A 20,502-nucleotide genomic window follows, 5' to 3' on the forward strand; every position below is an offset into this window, starting at 1 on the left:
CCTTTAGGGGGGAGTGGTTGCTCGAGTGGTGCCCCTGACAATGACATCAGAGCTGGGGATGGATTACAGGGTACACACCTTGCAACTTCCTGCTGTTATCTTAGTTTGAGCAGCAGCATCAAACCTTCATCATGCCATAAACAACTTTATACAGGAATATATAGCACCACTGTAATACAATAAAACAAAGTTCCACAACATGAAAAAGACTATTTCAATACAAGGGCCACTATGTTAACCTTAATGTCCACCTCTTTTCTCACCTACCATATCCCTGCACTTAGACTCTACTGATGACTGTGCCAAGAGCCAGCTGCACAGCATGTCAAGCAAGATACAGCTGTCAGCCTGTGCTTCCTTCTTCTGGAACTAAGGGGCTTGTTTACAAGCCCCATGCACTCCTGGGACATCAATTTTTTCCATATTAAAAGTGACGTACTGGCAGTGCCAGGGGATTGTAAATAAGCCCCTTAGTTTGTTTGTTCCTGCACTCACATGCCATGTAGCACCATTTTAAATGTTGCTTCTTGTTCCGTCCAGAAACACAAGCTCAGTTGAAAGGATGCTGACTCCAGTCAATAGAGCAAGCGAGTCATGGAGTTGGATGTTAACACAAACAGGACTGTGGCTAGAATGGGAGTGCTTCATTGAGGGATCAGATGAGCACAGAAAGTGTCGACTCGACCACGATCTGTGGAACGCCATACATAAACTCCTCTCTGTCCTGCCCCTGGTTTTGGAAGTATATCAACCCAGTGGAAGAGAAGCCATGGATGGGAACAGAGAGAGGGATCAGATTCCCATAGAGCTCTTCACTATAAGTTATGAAAGTTGTTTCCAAGTCTTCTTGCTGTTGCCGAAGGAAATCAATACAATATACAGTCAAAATAATACGCAAATATCAAAATGGTAATTCACTTACCTGTTTCTTGACGATAGCCCTGACCAGGTACCAGCTCTGAGTCTCTGAAAACAAGAGACGGTAAAGCAGCCAACTGCAGAACAAAATTAGGAGAAAGAATACCCCAGAGTAAAGAGTGACCTATTTATAATGGGAAAAGTAAATGTGCAATTGACATCATTCTTAAAGCTGTCGGCTGAAAAATATGGAATGGCTGAGTGTGGCAAAGGCTTTCCCAACTCGAGGGCACCTCACATATGGCCTTTGTTGCCAGGAGCTCGGGTTGGAGGTTGGCAGCGTGATATAGAGAGGCTTCAGTGATACCAGGCCATTATCATGCTGGCACATCTAATCGGCCACATTAGTGCAACCACTTATTAGAGACAGCGCAAGACGCAGCTCAACATTCTGCTTTAATAAACATGCTGTGAATAGGTGAACAGCCCAGCCCAGTGCCATTCATTGCGCGACAAGCTCCGGCATTGCGGTAATGCAGAAACCTTTCTTTAAATGCGTTAGTATAACGCACAATGCGTGGTACTTGGTAGAGCTGCATTCAACGGCTAACTGTGACACTTTTTCGTGAGTAAAATCAAGCAGTGAAGACAAGGGAAACATAACAATTCCAGAAATGTGACCCATTTAAGCGACGAGAAACTCTAAGAAATTTTATGGCGTCCAGTTAGTAGGGATGTGAGTTAAGAAAAATTTGCTCTTTTAGATAACTGCAAAGACATATAAGGTAGAAACGCAAGTGGTGCAAGTATGGGCTGCAAGAACTTTTAAATCTCACCTCCAGCAGAGGCCATGACCAAAAACCATTGAAAAGAATACATGCTCTATTAGCTGTCAATTTTTAAAATATTATATTTCACATTTCTATGGTTTCTGTGTACTGAAGAGTGACGCAAGTGCCAGATGTTTGACAGTATGGCATTTTCCCGAGAGTGAAACCAAGTAACGAAGTGTATGGAAAGAGATAAATATTGGAAATTACACCTTCTTGATAAATAAGACCTCCGGTATCTTGAAACTGCTTCAAAACCCCTGAAATGGAAAGTTAAGATTCTGATATGATTTGCGTGCCCAGAAGATATAGAAATAAAGAAATCATCCTAAAACATCCTATACCTCCCATGCCTTTGTACTTTATTGCACCGTAATACAGCTAAGCTCATCCTTCTGAAATCAAATGAAGACTGGGCAGATACTTTGATGTTGCCAACAGTACAAAAATAAGCAAAATCACTTAAAGCTGGAATTTTTACATTTTATCTGTACATACTACAAAGAACAAATATGAATAGAAAAAAGTTTTTAAAGTGTTCTGAAGATGATCTATGAGTGACTAACACTACTTAAAGTAAACATATAAAGAAATGTCACATTACAAATGAATACATTCAATTTTGTTTTCAGTCCTGTTTAGTATCAGGTCTGGGCCTTTGCAGACTCTTTGAATAACTAATGGCTATTTTTTTCTCTGGTGAAGGTATTAACCCTTGGGTGAGTTACCTGACTGCTGCTTTCCATCAGTGCCTGAGCACAGCTTTGTTTTCAGTCTTGAGCTGCAACGTGTTTTAGGGCTTCAGCCGGGGAGGCAGCAAAAAGCCTATTGCTGCAATTTAAAGATGTGACGGAGCGCATGGAGAGAGCATGGAGTGACACAGGCAGTTCTCCTCAGGAGTTTCTCACTCTGGCTCCCAGCAGTTTCTGCTTCTTACAGGGCCCCTTGCATATTGTTTATGGGGGCCCAGCCTCCCGCCCAAGCAGCATCAATGCCTTCTAGGGTAAGGCTAGTAAAATGAAAAACATCCTGCATAGTCTCAGTCACCGACGCTGACAAAACTGTGAAGTCCAGTAAGCACGAACACTGGACATTGCCATTGAGGCCCCGATGTGTATGCGATGACACCAATCCCACACTCTCTCGGTGCCTGCAGCCAGCACTGCAATAAGCAAAACATTTTTTTAATTTGCCAACCACTTATTTCATATTGTAGCTCAGTTCCCACTGTGGATTGTGTCATTCAGTAATTCTGTCAAAGGCGGATGTATTCGGCGAAATGTTAATATTTGGTGCTAGAATACACACCAGGTAATTCACCAACTCGTGTTTCAAAGTTTACATCGCCGATTACAAGTCGGCTGGGCAACCTTACCCTGTGTATGGCTTACGGCTTTGCTTAAGATGTTTCTCAATAGGCGGTCGGGAACTTCCAAAGAAAGAATATCACGCTCTTTCCCAAAATAAAATCAATTTGACTGTGACTGTTAATACTGTGACTGACAGTGGCTGGTGGTTATACTTACTGTGTTTGTGCTGTAGTTCTTTTTCTTCCCCTCGGCACCTTGACTCTCCACTGGTGACAACCAGCCCTCTCAGTGCTGTCTCCTGACTGCATGATGCAGCAGTGCACTCTCTCTTGCCCAGTAGACTGGAGTCGGCCGCCATGGGCTGCTTGGAAATAATTCTACAGCATGGCCAATAATTTAGCTCCTGTGCCCCATGAACATAGAGGGCCGCATGGACAGGTCTGAGCACCATCATGCTTTACACATTGTGCTTTTGGATTTGTTGCATTTCTTTTAGGAAACACATAAGTTTGAAATCTTAGCTTAGCTTGTGTGCCGCCCAGCTGGTGTTTAGCTGCTTCTTTCATTCTCTGCATGTAAATGTGTGTATACTTATAAAGCGCACTATCACCTGAAAGGAATCTTGGCGCTGTATACCGCTGTGGAACCCTTCCTGGCTTTCCCTGTGAGATGCCCCCTTACTGGGCACCTCCAAGGTGAAGCCAGGCACCCTAGCGCTTTCGGGGCCGTTGTGGAGATTAAGCAAGCTATTGCCCAGAGTTGCAGAGTGGGACCCATGATTAGAGTAGGCACCTAGGCGAGAATTATCGAGTCCGTGGACATTGAGCCCAAAGACCCTGCCGCGTCGGGAATTGAACCCTGGCCCCGGGCCAGACCTCTGCCTCAGGGTCTGCCGCTCTAATCGGTGAGCCACACTTCTCCACCTGCATCCAGATACATAATACAAGTAACATTACACCTACAGTAATGAAATTTTAAGATGGTACCACTGTTGGAGTCTTGTGCTTTTCTAAACCCGAAGCGTACTTGCCTGTGTAACCAATTCATGTCATGGTGTGTGTATCCAACTTGCAAACCTGCATTAAGACCCTTAATGTGGCGCTGTATGTGTGGAAATGCACATTTTTTTCACTTTTTTAAGCAAAGGTTTGGAGTGATATTTGGCGCTGCACCCACAGGAGTGGTCTGGTTCCTGGCGCACAAAGCCTTCCCTGCAGTGCGCTTAGACCCTACACTGCCGCCCATAGAGGGAAAAATTAGAGGGAACATTGATTGTGACCCCCTTTTTTATAAATGGGGACTATAATTGACTCTGCCCAAGTTGGTAAGAAACCTATACTAGAGCAGTCATCTAGTGCCAAGGTTAATAAGGGTCCCGTAATAGTTTTTTAGCTTTGAACCTGTATACCGGGATGCCATCAGGGCCTGGTGCTTTGCCCCCTTTACTGGCATTAATTGCCCTAATGACTTCATCTAAGCAAAAAGGAAGGTTAATGCTGTCATAAGGTAAATGTTTATGTGTAATATGATCGGTAGTATGTACTGGGATCACGGTTTCAGTAGGTGTAATTGAAAATATTCCAGAAAAGTGCTCAATCCATTTTTGTACTAAAATGGCTATCTCTAGCCTAGGGGCCTCCTCATCTATTAGTATCAGTGAACTGACTACTTGCTAAAACGTAGTATTATCCTTGTTCAGACTTGCTTAGAGCAAAGATTCCCATGTTTACTTTTTAAGGATATTTTCCTCTGTTTCACCACTCTCTTATAGTCAGCTCTACAAGACTATATCTCAGTTTCGCACCTAATGGACTTATGTAGCGTGTCCTTTAATCTCTTGTGCGCTTCTACACTCAGAATCGAACCATCCACTCCCTATCCGAGTTGAGCACCCTCTTGATGCAGAAAGGCCTTCCTTAACCTCCTAGAAACTTTAAAAAAAATGCTTCAAAACGGTCATATGGATCAACTGTGTCATCTAGGTATGCCATAAAGGCATGATACAGTTAATCGATTCAACCATTTTGAAGCATTTTTGAAGATTTGTGAAACTGCTAGAATGTAGCACAGAAAATTATAACACTATGATGGTCTCTACCATTAAAAGTAGTGGGCTTGAATGAAGCATAGGGGCAGAAACCTCATTAGCAAATACTAAATCATATTTATAAAGTAAATCATTAAATAGTCCACCATAACAGTTTTGTACAAAATGTATTTGTGCTGAGTTCTAGTTGTTAATTAATCCATATACCCTTTTAGAGGGCAGATTGCATAAATTTAGGTTGAAATCAACCCCCCCCCCAAAAAAAAAATAACCAGGTCCTTTTGATTGCCTTTACATAACGACTTTAGATCATTGTCTGGATGTCAAAGCACACTTGTTATATATGTTGACCTGGTGTTATTATATAAATTAATCATCACTAGTATATTAGTATTAGAGACATCACAAACAATCATCTGAAAGAAAAAGGTATTTGCTACCATTCAAAATGGAATATGATTGGATATGTAGGTGCAGATTCCTCCCTTTGGCCTTCTATGACTGGATGGAGTGACAGGGACTTGGAAAGTTCTATACCCATTGATATGCACAGGGTCCAGAAACCATGTCTCCTGTAAACACAATATACTGAACCCAGCAATAAAATCCAACCATTCAGTATTAGTTACTTTATTATTCAAGCCTGCCACCTTTCAACTAACAATTCCTAATGACTTTAGGCCAGGTTCATCCGTGGAATCCTTTCCAGGTTCTATAAACAAGACAGTAGATGTATTATGTGTTGGCCCTAAGTCATCGCTAAGTTGTAAGTTAATGTTGGCTTCAGGCACCTCTAAAATACAGGGACCAGTGCCCATGCACGCCTGGTCCTCAGCGGTGTCCTTCTGAAGTCAATCTAGACCATACAGGGCTGACAAGTTATCATAACGAATAAAAGTTGGTATCGAGTATTGAAAATCACATGGTATCCGGGGGTTAAGATGTATGGCAGGTCACAGCTGCTCTGAATCACCTGTGAAGCTGCGTGTGAGGCTGCTGCTGCTGGTGCTGGCCGTGCGAGGCTCCCGAGGCTCCGGGTTCCCGATTCGCGGCCCGATTTGCGGCCCCTCTCGGTAGGTCGTGAACCTACTGCTGGCTGTGTGTGGCTGTGTGAGGCTCCCGGCCCCCCGATTCACGGCTCGGCTTGCTGATTGCAGGGCGGCGTAAGAGAGGTGAGAGAGACGCAAGTTGCCGGCCCCCGGCCTCAGGCTGCTGTGAGGCTGGGCGAGGTTGCTGGCTCTGCGAGGCTCCTGGCTCCAGATTCACACCCCCCTCCCCTCTGCCGGGACACATTGATTGCAGGGCGGGTTGGAAGAGAGAGGCTACCGGTTCCCGGCTACTGGTACAGAGTGGAGCTTAATGTAGTAGGAACTGCACTTTGAGCAACTTAAGTCAAAATGTCCACCTACCAGCATTTTTTTTGCCTTTTGGAAAACGCTCGGACTGATTTACTCTTCATTACTTCCTCACTTCTTTACCTTATTACTGACTCTAACTGGGTGTCGCTCGCAGGCACAGGATACTGGGCGCTTTTTAACTTTACCTTTACTGCATTCTTCCCACGGATTGACAAACCAACGGAGGCTGAATCCTGCATACTTTCCAAACTGAGGGGTAGAGAACTATTGTGAAGCCGGTTCGGGACTGCGAGGACCAGCGGGTCTTGGGTGACAGCATTGGCCACAGCTGGGGCCTCTTTCCGCTCCCCTCTTCCTAACTATTTTAGCAACACCCGCTCACGCGGGACGAAGTCCAGGCAAAGGGCGGGCCGTCTACGGCCGTCCAAGGCCGAACTAGGCTGGGCAGGGCCACCCCATTTTAATTCCCGGTGAGCCTGTTAGGTTGTAAATCTAAATGTATTTGTCCAATTTTGTGCTGCATGAAAGACTTACCTATAAAGACGTTAATCTATTGTAACACTAACTAACGGTGAAAGGTGGGTCAGTCATTATGGCCTTACGATCAGGGAAAAATAGACTGGTTACTGTGAAAACAAACGCTGGACTAGTTACAGGTACTTTGGACCAATTCTTTAAAAGGACCACCAAAATACTAGATAAGGAAATAGCCCTTACCGAAAAACGTTTGTCGCTTGATATTTTGACTGGTAAGCGGTCTTCCTTGGGGGCGATTGGCTCAGCTATAACACCGGCTGATGGTAATGAGTTGGCCCCCTTGGTAGTCTCTAGCCCTACACCCTGTCTATTAGAAGACTTGGCAGCAGATTCAGTTAGCAGTACTACATCGAGTCTAATTGCATTGGGTTCCTTCTCTAGCAATGAAAGCCGTAAAACATCAACACCTATTTTATCTACCCCCCCAACCTCCGTTCCCCTGGTATTACAAGCGAAGGGGCGAGAGGGGGAGGTGGGTGAGGAAAATGAAAATGGTTCCCTGACCCCTAAACCCAAGAAAAGGAAGAGAGGGGAGGGTCATAAGAAGAATAGTGGTCAGATTATAAGCAAAGCACCAAAAGAACAAAATCCAAGAGTTTCTTCGTTGTTGGTAGTTGAACCTACACCTTTAAATGGCACCTTAAATAATCAGGCTTCATTTCAGAATCAACTACTTAATAACAACGACGATCTATTAACCAAAAATGGAATGTTTAGTAAGGTGCTTAATATTGCCTCTGATTCATAGAACTAAGATATTTAATGAAAAGCTGGAGCACCTGGAAGAAACTGTTAAAGGGAATACACTAAAGATGGACGTGCTGATTAAAAGTATAAAAAGTAATCAAGGGGGAATTCGTCCTGCTGCTAAGGCTAAACGCACTAAAGCAACAAACTTAGCGGTTAACAAAACTGTTGAAAGTCAGCCTGTTCAACAAGTCTTGGGGGATAAGGGTGCTGATAAGGGTGCTGCAATTAAGGAAACTCTATGTCCTACCGTGCAAAGGTTGGCTCCCCGAATGAGGCTTTAATCTCGAATAGCGTACCCCATGGTAAACAATTGACAGAAAAGAGGCCTCTTTTGGTGAATCTCCCCCCTGAATCAATTCCCCTCACTATTATTTTAACAGGGGTGCCAAAACTAAGTCTAGAATCCCGTGAATCAGATAGAGAACTTAGGAATAAAGTCATTTGTTGGCTTAATAAGAATAGGCAATTACCCCCGGGTTCCAATACAGAGATTTTAGGTGTGAGGCGGGTGGGTTGGATAGGCCAGAGCACAAAAGACCTCGAGGGGGACTGCATAATTGTTAACCTCAGAGATCCTTGGGTTGTAGACCATATACGTAGGAAACCGCGTTTTGGTCGGTCAGGAGATATTCAATCGATAGGCCTCCAATACTTTTACTCCCATGTAGATTCTAGATTGGTATCCTTGTCACAGAACTTTGCTGAAGGCAGACATTTCATTAATAACAGACCAGATAAGTTTCCCCTTCATCTACCCTTAAGATATAGGTTTGATGTTCTAAGGGGCATGGAGGGTGTGGACTGACTCTGGAATGGTTGTATTTTAAATGAGGGGGTCGAAGTGGATATGGAGAAGCCTAGGGTTAGTTCTTCTACTCCAACAAAGAGCAGTGATGCTGAAGACACAGGGGCATGTTACCAAGCAATAGCGATAATTATCGCTATTGCTTGGTTAGAGACAAAATTTTACCGCTGAGCTGCGGCAATTTTTATCGCAGATAAACCTTGGTATTACCAAGGTTTATCGCAAATGCGATAAAAAAGGGCCGCAATGCATGAATATCGCTGAAAAGTCCGCGATATTCATGCATTACCGAGCTAATGCTCTTAGCCATGTTATCCACCTCCCATTGGATAACATGGCTAAGAACTGCTCAGGGCAGGTGTTAGCTTTTGGAGATATTCGCGCTTAGCGCGATTATCTCCAAAAGTTGGTAATAGCAGATAGCGATGTTAGCGACTGTTTCCAGTCGCTAACATCTTGGCACGCCCACTTTGCATGTCATTAGTGATAAATATCACTGACATGCAAAGTGGGGCCCAAGATGGTCGCTATCTCCTACTAGCTGTCGCTAACTGGTGATAGCGACAGCTAGGTAATAGGGAGATAATTTTATCTCCGCTTTCTTGGCTTTTAAAGCCAAAAAAGCGGAGATAAACTCCCTTGAGAATATGCCCCACAGTCCCTTTAGTCCCTCAAGTCAAGCGGGCCATTAATACAACCTATTTGAATGAAATCTTAACAACCAATTCAGTGGCCCATGGTGGAGGGAATGGCCAAGTAGAACATTTGCAATTGTCATTGCTGGATAATAAACATGTTAATACTGATTTAAATCGGTTTAGTAGTGAGCATTCAATAAACCAATTAGAGCGATCCTCTGAGGTGGTGACTAACACTATAGAAACAATACAGGCTGAGAGCAGTATGCCCCCGCCAAAAGTGACAATCCCCTTAGGTGATGGAATTAGTGGAGCTGAGGGTAACATTTTTCGTTTGATTTCCTGGAATATAGCTGGTTTGTCCCGGAGGTTGGAGGACCCTTCATGGTTGAAATTAAATTTGTTCAGCCCTTCGACATACTTTGCCTCCAGGAATCTTGGTATAGAATGGATTTTAACCTTGATGGTTTTCAAATGTTTAACGTTTATGCTGAGCCCGCACCATCAGGCAGAGCTAAGAGTGGTCTTATAACAGCTATGTCGGTGAAGCATAATCTTATTAAGATTACTTTACTGACTGACTCCCCTTGGTATCAAATTCTTATGATTAAGGCTCTATTTCCAGTACCGCTGCTCCTAATAAACTGGTATTACAATGTATTTGACGTAAATTCCACCACTGTTATCGAGAAATTACAGGACGAGATTGTTAATGTGAGTAATAAGGTTTTCCCCCTCTTTATTGTATGGATAGGTGATTTTAACTGTGTATTGTGCAAATTTAGTGGGACAAGAGTTTGTGGTATGTTGGATTCAAGTGATCAACCATTGGCTCACTTCACTCATACAAAACAGGGGGATGCTCTAAACAATATTGTTATGACGTACGAACTCTGTGTTCTGGACATGCCCAGTTTTTCTAGACCTATGGGTATACCCACCTTCCAAGGATCAGGGGGCGCGACAAGTACAATTGATTTTGCGCTGGTCTCCCTTAGGTTTGTCCATCTCATTAAGGATTTCCAGGTTGATGTAAATCCCGCCAGTGATCACAACCCCCTAATAGTGAGTTTTAACCCTGTAATTGGGAGTAGTCAAACCCTGGAACAACCAATAATACATAGCCAGAACCAGGGAGTAACTCTGAAGTGGGACAAGGTAAATGTGGGGCAACTGGAGCTGGATATTTTTAAGGAAAATAAGGCGGGTATAGAAGCTTGTCTGACGCCCACAAATGAACCAGATGTAATAATTAGAAATTTTGAAGAACTCTTAGGTAATGTGGCTACACACCTCCAAAAAACTCTGAGGGGGAAAAAAGAAAGTGGACCCAAATGGTTCGATGGAGAGTGTTCTGCTGCACAATCAAGTTTAAAAAAGGCTTTACATCAGGTACCCCGAGACGCTGACCTTGTTAGGAAATCTAGGAAAAAGTATAGAGACGCAATTGATAGGCGAAAATCGGAATTAAGGGCCATAACCTGGGAAGATCTTGGAAAAGCGGCAGAATTAAGGGACTGTAGACTTTTCTGGGAAATAATAAACCAACCTTTTCGAAAGAATGGGGACAAGGGTAATATATTAGTGCACATTCCGGAGGAGACCTGGGTGTTACACTATGGGAAAATTTGTAACCCAAACGAGCTACTGCTGGTTATTGACGATGGAGTTGGAGATTTTAATCTGATGTCAGCTAAAGAACTTAGCCTCTCTATTACCTTGTCGGAGATAGAGGTTGCCTTGAGGATGGGGATCCTATTAAAGGCTCCCGGGCCGGATTCAGTACCTTTAGATCTCTTTAAACATAACCCGGAGGTCTGGGCACCATTGCTATTAAATGTTTTTAGAGCAATTGTGGTGGGGCGTATCCCAACTTCGTGGCATGAGGCGGTAGTAGTACCGATTTTTAAAAAGGGCGCTAAGGGTGACCCTTGCTGCTACCGACCGATATCCTTACTAGATGCCTCATGCAAATTAATGGGTAGAGTGATATTGGCACGCCTTAAAGCTTGGGCAGAATCCGCAGGTACCATAGTGGACTCACAGTACGGGTTTCGGAAGGGTATGGGAACCACTGAGCAGTGTCTCAATCTGGCATTAATTATGGGCAAGTACATGGGGGCCAAGCACAGTTGTATTCACTTGGCCTTCATGGACTTGTCCAGTGCCTTTGACACTGTATGCAGGGGTAAGTTGTGGCAAATGATGGAAAAGATGGGGTTTGAAGAACCATTAGTAACCCTGCTTCGTATACTCCACGCTGCCACCTCAGTGAAAATTAGATATGGTCCAGGAGGTGAGAAGACAAATCGAATTCCATCCACCGAAGGTGTCCGCCAGGGCTGTATTCTGGCTCCATTCTTATTCCTGGTGTACACCAACGGTTTAGAAAGTTTTCTGCTTGATAGCGAAGCCGACTTCCCCCAAGCAAATGGTAAAAGGATACCGATGTTGTCCTATGCAGACGACGCGGTTCTAATGACCCTCACTTCTAATGGTATGCAGACCACCTTAGCTGCCTTTGAGGCCTTTATGGGTAACTTAGACCTCAAGGTCAACTTTGCTTAATCGTTTGCTATGACCTGCGGCCCGAAAAGTGTAAAATCTCGTAAGTACATGGTAAGGGATTCAACTATTGCTAAAGTTGACAATTTTAATTATCTTGGCAACCTTTTTAATAAAAAGTTAAACTGGGACCCTTTAATATCAGTCAGGGTACAAAAAGTTACACAATCGGTCGAGGCTCTGTTTCGCTTTGCTAGCAAATTGGGGCAAAAACCGATTAGAGAATTAATAACTTTATATAAAGCTAAATGTCTCTCTGCTGCCGTATACGGGGCAGGTGTATGGGGGACTCAGAAATGTGATAAAATACAAGTCATGGAAAATAAATTTTTAAAACGGTTGTTATGTGTCCCAGCAGGTACCTCTAATAACTTTTGTCATGGGGAGGTGGGCATTACTTTTGTGAGTGACACTATTCATTTGTCGCCTTTGTTGTTATGGTCTAAAGCCTGGCAGTCAGATGAGTTAAAATTAACAAAGGAAATCTTGTATGACTGTCTTAAACTTGATCACTCCATGAATATTCCGTGGCTTCGATATGTTAGGGACACTTTTAATATAATCGGGTTAGGGCAAATGTTCGAAAGTCCAGTTATGGCCGGCAAGGATTATAAGTTAATTATCCAAAAAGCTTATTATTCCAGCCGAGGCACTTTGAGAAACGGTGAGAACGCAGTATATAGGAAGGACGAGCTGTATCAGCAGTTTTACCTGTCATATATCACCCACACTCAATGGCGCTTTTTCTTGACAAGGTTTCGATTAAATTCTCTACACTATCGCTTTGCTTTCCCAAAACAAGGGGGGTGGTGTGAGAGGCTATCCCCTTACCCCTGTAATAATAGGGTCTCACAAAGCACTTTGCATCTTATCCCTTTTTGTGCATTGTACAAGGATGCAAGAAACAGGTTTATCAAGCCCGTCCTGTTAAGCCTTGGATCTCGTTACTACAAAGAAGGCTATGAGTACCTTTTGTCCTTGTCAACTCCAGAGATTTGTAGTGCTGTGCTTAGCTTTATCCGAGTGTCTCTTAACATCAGAAACAAATATGAATCCCCATAAAAGTGATAACTGTTTAGCTAAGAATATGGTGTGGACTTAAGACTGTAATGCACTTTATGAAAAGTTTTATAGATGTGACTTGATTGTTTTTGAATTTCTTGAAAATTTTAAAATGTAAAATGAATTACGGATTTTTAATCAATTATGTATTTTTGTATAATCGGGTGAAGTTTGAATCTGTGTATACTTTTGTGATTCCCTTGTTGAATCGAATAAAGTTATTCGAACGAACGTATGGGAGGTCTGGATTCTGCATGCCTATGCACAGGTTGGTAAAAATATTCTAAGGGTAGAACTGAAATATTATGTGGTGAAACACTTGATGAGCCTAATCTGTTCAGGATAGTTTCCACACCACCAGACATGGGGTTTGAAAAGACAAAACCACACAATCACCTAACAGAAATTGGCCTTGGCCTACCCATTTCACTTGCCTAACCATTTTTATCTCATTGAAGAGTGCCCTTGTCAAATCTGTTCTTGTGGCCACCCCGTTTGAAGCCTTATTCCTTAAGGAGGTCCAAGTTTCAGTTTCCTGAAAAGGTACAATATGTACATTGGGCATTACTACTACATATGTTGTTACAGCAGGAAGGAGATCCAAATATTCAATGCGGATAATTTGTGAGCCATTAGTAGAATCCCTCTGAACAAAAGGACCAGTGACTGAGCGAGGACCACTCTCCCTGTTGGAATTACCTGGCCTCATACTGGGTCTTTGGGTTTGTATAGATAGATGGTTCAGTGGTCTCATTGACTGTCTCATGTCTAAATTCGAAGGGATTATCTTGTCCGAGGGCTCTATGACAGTTGTGTGCTAACAGAAGGCTGGGTTCTTGCCCTACATTCAGAGGAAGCCTGCATGGGCTGCTTTCTTACTTTGTGGCTAGATGTGGTAGTGAGCTTCATAGATATTTTACTTTAGCAGTTCCAAACAAGTAGTAGTTAAGCTTTCAACATGCAGTGATTTTTGAACCAAATATTCTAAAGTAGATCTAAAAAATACATCTGAAGATGTAACCTTGTCACCTATACTCACAAGCATATCACTCATATGCGTGGTGACAATCTTTTTAGTAACAGATCTAAGAGAAGCCTTTTTGATGCTAACATCAAGTAGAACCATCTCTTTTTCTGTTTTAAGAGCCATATTTGTAGAGTGAGTTTTTGGTTTGCTGGAGCGTTCAGGTGGAGGTTGAAAATCACTATCACATATAGAAATAGAATCCATGTCATTATGTGCGCAGTCATTAGGACCATTATCAGCTGGGGTATGAACAGCACTATTTGGTACAATAGGCCAAAGAGTATTAGCTGGCTGGGATTGCAATTGAAAATCTGTGACCCCTCACCACCGCTAATCAGGGTTTCTCGAACACTCATTATTTGTTTATCAATTACCCCCATAGCACCTGTAATATAGACGGACCTCGAGCACCTGCAGATCTGGCTTACCCAACGATTAGATTAATTGGCTCCTCCCCGGGCCCTTCGGACTAATTCCGCGAAAGCATCCGCCCCCTGGTTTTCCTCTACGCTTGCTGAGAAGCGGCGGCAATGCAAAAAAGCCGAAAGAGCTTGGCGCAGGCACTACAACTCTTATTTGGCTAAATGAATCGAAGCAGCCTCCAACTCCTGCAAAGAAATCTTTAGGGTAGTAAAGGATTTCATCTCCCCTTCCTGATGCACCCCCAGGACCTTGCACTCCAAGCTCTGGATCACCGAGCTTGCCAATTTTTTCGCCAATAAAATAAAGACCATCCAGGCCACTTTCACTGCAGCCGGTGTGGCCAGAGCACAGGAAGTGCCCTTGCCCCTTTCGCTCTCGAACCCCGAAGGTCCCACTCTTTGGGACTTTCCACCGCTTACCCTTCAGGCCTCCCTGGACCTTCTTTCTAAAATAAAATCTGGCTCCCCGTTAGACCCCTGCCCCGCTAAAGTCCTCGCCCAGATGGCTCCTGTGCTTAATCCCTTAATTAATCCGCTGCTTAACCTCTCCCTTAGCACAGGGGCAGTCCCTCAGCCGTGGAAACCGGCCCTGATTTTGCCTCTCCTAAAAAAAAAAAACTAGACTCCAAGGTCAATGCAAATTACAGACCTATTTCCCTCCTACCAGCACTTGCGAAAGCCGTGGAGAAGCATGCCCATCTCACTCTCGCAAACTTTCTTGAGACACACGATATTCTTCACCAGTCGCAGTCCGGGTTTCGTTCCAACTTGAGCACTGAAACAGCTTTGCTTGAAGTCACCGAGGCCATCAAGGAAACACTGGACTGCGGAGGTAAAGCCATGTTGGTAATGCTTGATCTCTCGGTGGCCTTCGACACCGTCCCCCATGACCGTCTCCTTTTTAGACTCTGGGAGATCGGCCTGAGGGGGTCGGTGTTTAGTTGGTTCAAGTCCTTTCTAGCTAATCGCCAACAAACGATCTGGGCTCCTCCTTTCTCTGCCACAATGCTGCCACTGGAGGTGGGAGTTCCTCAGGGCTCTATTCTGAGCCCAACTCTCTTTAACATCTATATGACCCCTTTGGCGGCACTGATAGAGGCTCACAGGGCTCAGATCGTGTCATACGCTGACGATACCCAGCTCCTGTTCACGTGCGACAGAGACTCCGACTTTGATGGTGTAAACATCAGGGGTTGCCTTGAGGCTGTTTTCAACTAGTTTGGACAGAACAGCCTCAAGTGCAACTCCGACCAGTCGGAAGTGCTCTTCTTCGGCTGCCCCTCGGACCCCAGGTGGAAAGACTGGTGGCCTGCAGCCATGTTCCCCCCCGCCTGCGACTCGGTGGTCGCAAAAGATTTGGGAAAATACAGATTGACAACAGCCTCTCTCTCAAACCCCAGGTTCTGGGCTTGGCTGGCAAATGTTTTGCCATCCTAAAGATGATTAGGAAATGTTTGCCCCTGCTGTCACTGGACCATAGAAGAGTAACGGTACAGGCCCTGATAGGCTCGCGCCTCGATTACTCTAATGTGTTGTATCTGGGCCTTCCCGAATTCGTCCTGGCACGCCTACAAGTCGTCCAGAACTCTGCGGCACGTACCATTTTTGGCCTCAACAAGAGAGCCAGTACCAGTGATCTGCTCAAAACTCTTCACTGGCTCCCAATCAGAAAGCGTATTGTGTTCAAGACACTAACAATGGCTTTTAAAGCATTGCATGGCGTGGGTGCCAGGTATCTCCGGAAATGGATGATGTTCTATCTACCTTCCAGATCACTTAGATCTTCCACTCAGGCCTTGGCCGTTGTTCCTGCGATTCGACGTGCTCGGTGCGGTGGGCACTCTTTTAAACGCCTTGCACAGCAGCTGTGGAACGCTCTACCTCTGTCCCTCAGAACTAACGGTAATCTGCTGGCTTTTAGGAAAAATCTCAAAACTCTGCTTTTTGTTCAGTAAGTGCCTTTTCTCGCCCCTCATTCTGTGCCTGTGAGGATCATAAGCGCCGGGACACTCCTCGGAGAAGTTGAGCACTATAGAAATCCCCCAATAACATAACATAACATATACTTCAAAATGGATTTATGAGGTTAGATAAGGTTCCTGCTCCTTCAAAGGCAGCCAGGTATTTTCTTTTTCTCATCCTATATCACCTTTACAGGCAGACAGGTGCTGAAGATTCTCGTTAGCAGTCCTAAACTTATAGACGATCACATTGCAACCAAAGTCATTCATGCCAGGGGAAAAGACAAAACATTTCTTTACTGTTATAAGAAGATAAATTCCTGCAGGCAAACACAAAGTTAGCAGAGCCAATGGGGGGATGGCCCCTCCATGGCTCTTTCTAGTTCAAATGGGCTTGGAGGGCCCTTGTAGAAGTTCCCCACATTGTGTGAGCCTCTTGATGTCTTTATGGCATTGTGAAGGGTGGTCCTGGGGGACCAACTCCCACCCCAGTCCACACCAGCCAACAAAGCAGGGAAGAAGGAAGTTCAGCAGGCCTCATATGACCCCTGTAGAAGCATCTCCGGGAGTCACTACACTCCGGCCCATGCAACAGGCCCCAAGCAATCCTTTTTCAGGTGGGAGGGCAAAAATCCCTGTCAATCACTTCCATATATCCCAGAGATCCAAATCACAAGAGCAATACGGAGGTGGAGAGGTGTTTAATGCGGCACCACACGGCCTCGAAGCCAGAGGGGGGCCCTCTGGTCCAGCAGGCATCAGCACCAGAGGGGGCAGAGCCTTCTTATTTGTGGACTGGGGCTGGGGGAGGTGGGAGGGATGAGGCACATCATAGCCCTGCAAGTTACTTCTTAGGCTGACGGGGGGGAAAAACCATGAGCCCCTAGGTCCTTGGATCCAGGCCAGCTCCTCTCCTTTTTCACCAACTGAACGCCGGAGCCCCTGCAGCACTCCCCCAGTCACAGCCAGTCAAACTCGGGCTCCTGCGTTTCACAGCCACAGCCCCACCTGCTCCTCACCTTGTCGGCAGGTACTCTGGAAGAAAAAGTCTCTAGCAGGTATCACTGGGATGCAAGTTTATCCCACTTGTCTTCACAGTAGAAATGAATGGATAACATCCGGCGAACAAAGGGGCAAAATTAAAACTCCTCCAATGAATAGCGTGGCCAAATAAACAGCAAGGTACTTAAAATGCCACAGTCACAAACGTGGTTTCCAAAAGGTTAGGGGATTTATTTAATCAGTGCACTGTCCTTTAAAGTATCGTATTTCTCCAGGAATTCAGGAAAAGAATGTTATACAGCACTACTATGGGAGATGTGAACCGCTACATGCGATTGTCTCTACAGTCGTAGTATGCTGTAAGCAACTCGCCGAAATGAGGAGGGTGCATGGGGAAAATGCACAAAGGCAGGTGGAAAAACAAAGTGGAGATCTGGGACATAAACACAGCCTGACAGGTTCCCACATCTAACTGTGATCAAGATTGCACCAGGATATTTACATATATTCAATGAAAAAAACAAAAATTACAGGTACATTAATGTTAGGCTCAGATTTCATGCGTTCAAACCCAGTGAAGTTTGGCAATTAAGATTAGCTGAGCTAACTTTTACTTACACCCCGCAATGCACTGCTTAAGATCTCACATATTACATCACTAGTGACATGGTCAGTGACAAAAATGAAGACATCGCAGATGACATTTTAACTGCTCTTGACTCCTGAAAGCGGGTACAGTTTGCTGTGGGTTGGGGAAGTGGTAAAGCTCTTGTCAAGCCATGGCAAACAGCTACCTCCAGAGTGTGTGCACCTCAGGAGGTAGCAGGACCCAGCCCTCGAAGGTGGCAGTCCCTAGGGCCATCTATGGCGCCAGGAGGGAGGCCCCCCTCCATTACAGAACACAGCCTTGGGAAGGTGGTGGTCCTCAGGGCTATGGGGGCCGGGCAGCCCCCACTGTAATTATAACTATTTGCCCCAGGGAGGTTGTGGTCCCTGGGGCTACAGGTGGGTTACGCCCCCCATTCTTTCATCATTTGCCCTGGGAGGCTTAGTTTATTTATTGAACAAAAAAGGGGGGACCAAGGAGCTATAAAGGTCCAGTGTCCATGCTCCTAATATAAGTCTATTAATCAACAGGAGGACAAAGTTCCTAGATCAGGGTGCAAAAGTCACCCATGGATCAAGGTGCAAATAGTCACCGGCAAGGGTGCAAAAGTCATCCATGTGTCAAGGTGCAAAAAGTCACCAACAGGGGTGCAAAAGTCACCCATGTATCAGGGTGCTGACAGTCACCCATTTTTTTAAAACAAAGAAAAGAGGTAGATTAAAGTAATCCTAGGTGTATTGGGTAAAAGGAGGGTAAATCAATTTATGTGCACGTGATACTTATAAAAAATGACTGACCCAAAAGGGCCCATTCGGCCTAGGTATCAAAAGTCAAGGCCAACATGTTTCGCGCCTCTGTTGCCCGGAGGTCATTGGCGCTTCTTCAGGACCACAGTAATAAAAAAACAGTGTAGTGTACGTGCTATATTAAGTAAAGATTAAAATGAGAACCCTCTTAACTCAGCCAGGGCGGGTCTGTATACCCTCAGAGTGGTTACAGCTGCTACATGGAAGCCGCTCCTGGGTAACACTCAGCCAGGGCGGGTCTGTATACCCTCAGAGTGGTTACAGCTGCTACATGGAAGCCGCTCCTGGGTAACACCTGTTTCGCTCTTCATTTGTGTAAACCTTCAGTTTGTTGGCAATGCAAAAGAACCTTCGGTTCGAGACAGTCTGTCCTTCCATTTCTGGCTCCTGAACCCCTTAAGCTGCCTTTTTTCTGGGTTTTGGAGCCAAGACTTCCACACCACTACTGGCATCCACAGTTCAATATTTACCATTCATGCATGTAATTGTAGATAGGTATCCGTTTTCTCGCTCTAACCTGGATTTAACACGGCCCTGTGTGTGGGCAAAAGTCTATCTCTGAGGGATTGGACGAACAAGCTTATCCAGTGATGTCGAAGAACAACAGTTCGCGACAGGCTGATGTGAAACTCCACCATCTTAGTCAGTACAACACCATATTTGTGAGCATTAGATAAGAGCATGTCCACAAGGTCAGGGAATTCCTCTACAGGTTCATACGGTGCATAGACATAGGTTGCCCAGTTGCCTCGTTCGTGCGGGAAGCTGCGCACTCGTCCGCCATGTTTGTGAATGTCTTCGGGGGCCTGATCTTCGGGGTTATCTTGGAACATGCGCAACACGCTTTCTGGAACAGGGAGTCGAGGAAGCTCTCTCGGAGGCAGCAGGGCCCCGCTTGACCGCACTTGGACGCCCTCCACGGGGGAAGTTTTCGCAGGGTTCCCATTATCACCTTTAGAGCTTCTGCCCCTGAAAACACCAAGAAAACTTGGGGTCTCTGTCAAGGACGACTCATCCTCTGAACTACTGCTGCTGTAGTCCACCAGTACCTCGGCACTCATGGGAACGCTGGAGTCCCCACGCTGGCCAGTATGTGATATAATTCACTCATGAATGCCAAGGTGCCCATCTATTCCCTTCTCAAATGTACAGCTCGTAAATACAGCCTCACTTTTGTTGAGAATCTTTTAAAAGGCGACATTTGGCATCAACTTCGGCATTTTTCGGGGCGAATATCAACTAATGCGAAGGCAGAACAGGCACAGTCCTCCTGTTGATTAATAGGCTTAGTTTATTGAAAATGCCCCGGGAAGGTGGCAGTCCCCAGGCCTTTAAGACTCCAAGGAGGGGGCTCAACGCAACCTCCTCCTATATATTTTACATATGCTCCAGGGATTTGGCCCACCCCGGGGCTTATTAAAAACAAAGCACAGTAGCCCGATGTTTGTTAAAAAAATTTAATTCAGCAGCAGTCACAGATTCAGCGCGAGTCAGGCTGAAAGTTTGTTTATGCCTTTTTGGCCCAGTGGGACCCCCACAAGAGGCTTTTATTTTTTTATGATTTTTATGTGACTCGGTTCAACCGTGTCACAAGATGGCTGCCAGAACTTCCTGGTTTGAAGTGTTGGCAGCCAATCAGATTTCAGGATGAGAACCCGGATGGGGGACGCAAATCCTCCGTGTCTCAAGTTGTATATCTCAAAAATCTTTACATTTCGCCACAACTTCTGAATGGAATCACACCATTTAAAAAAAGGGGGCTTTCTGGACCACAGCTACCTTTCTGCCAAATTTGGTGTCATTCAATTCAGCAGTTTGGACTGTAGCTTTGTTTACATTTTCCTATTGAAATAATTATGGAAAAATAGCATTGGGGACCCCCCTTTTTCATTGGCCCGCTTGACTGATCACCACAAA

General features: G+C 44.9%; 1 pseudogene across 1 annotated transcript; it reads right to left on the bottom strand.

The window, feature by feature from the left end:
* Positions 1 to 18,879: 18,879 nt before the first annotated feature.
* LOC144827651 (U6 snRNA phosphodiesterase 1 pseudogene) lies at positions 18,880 to 19,811 on the bottom strand (annotated as a pseudogene). Its single transcript, XR_013610288.1, has 2 exons — positions 19,056 to 19,811; positions 18,880 to 18,934 (listed from the first exon to the last, which is right to left on the bottom strand). The product of XR_013610288.1 is annotated as a U6 snRNA phosphodiesterase 1 pseudogene (transcript).
* Positions 19,812 to 20,502: the final 691 nt, after the last annotated feature.

Source organism: Lissotriton helveticus, chromosome 4_1 (assembly GCF_964261635.1).
Source record: "Lissotriton helveticus chromosome 4_1, aLisHel1.1, whole genome shotgun sequence".
Taxonomy (NCBI): domain Eukaryota; kingdom Metazoa; phylum Chordata; class Amphibia; order Caudata; family Salamandridae; genus Lissotriton; species Lissotriton helveticus.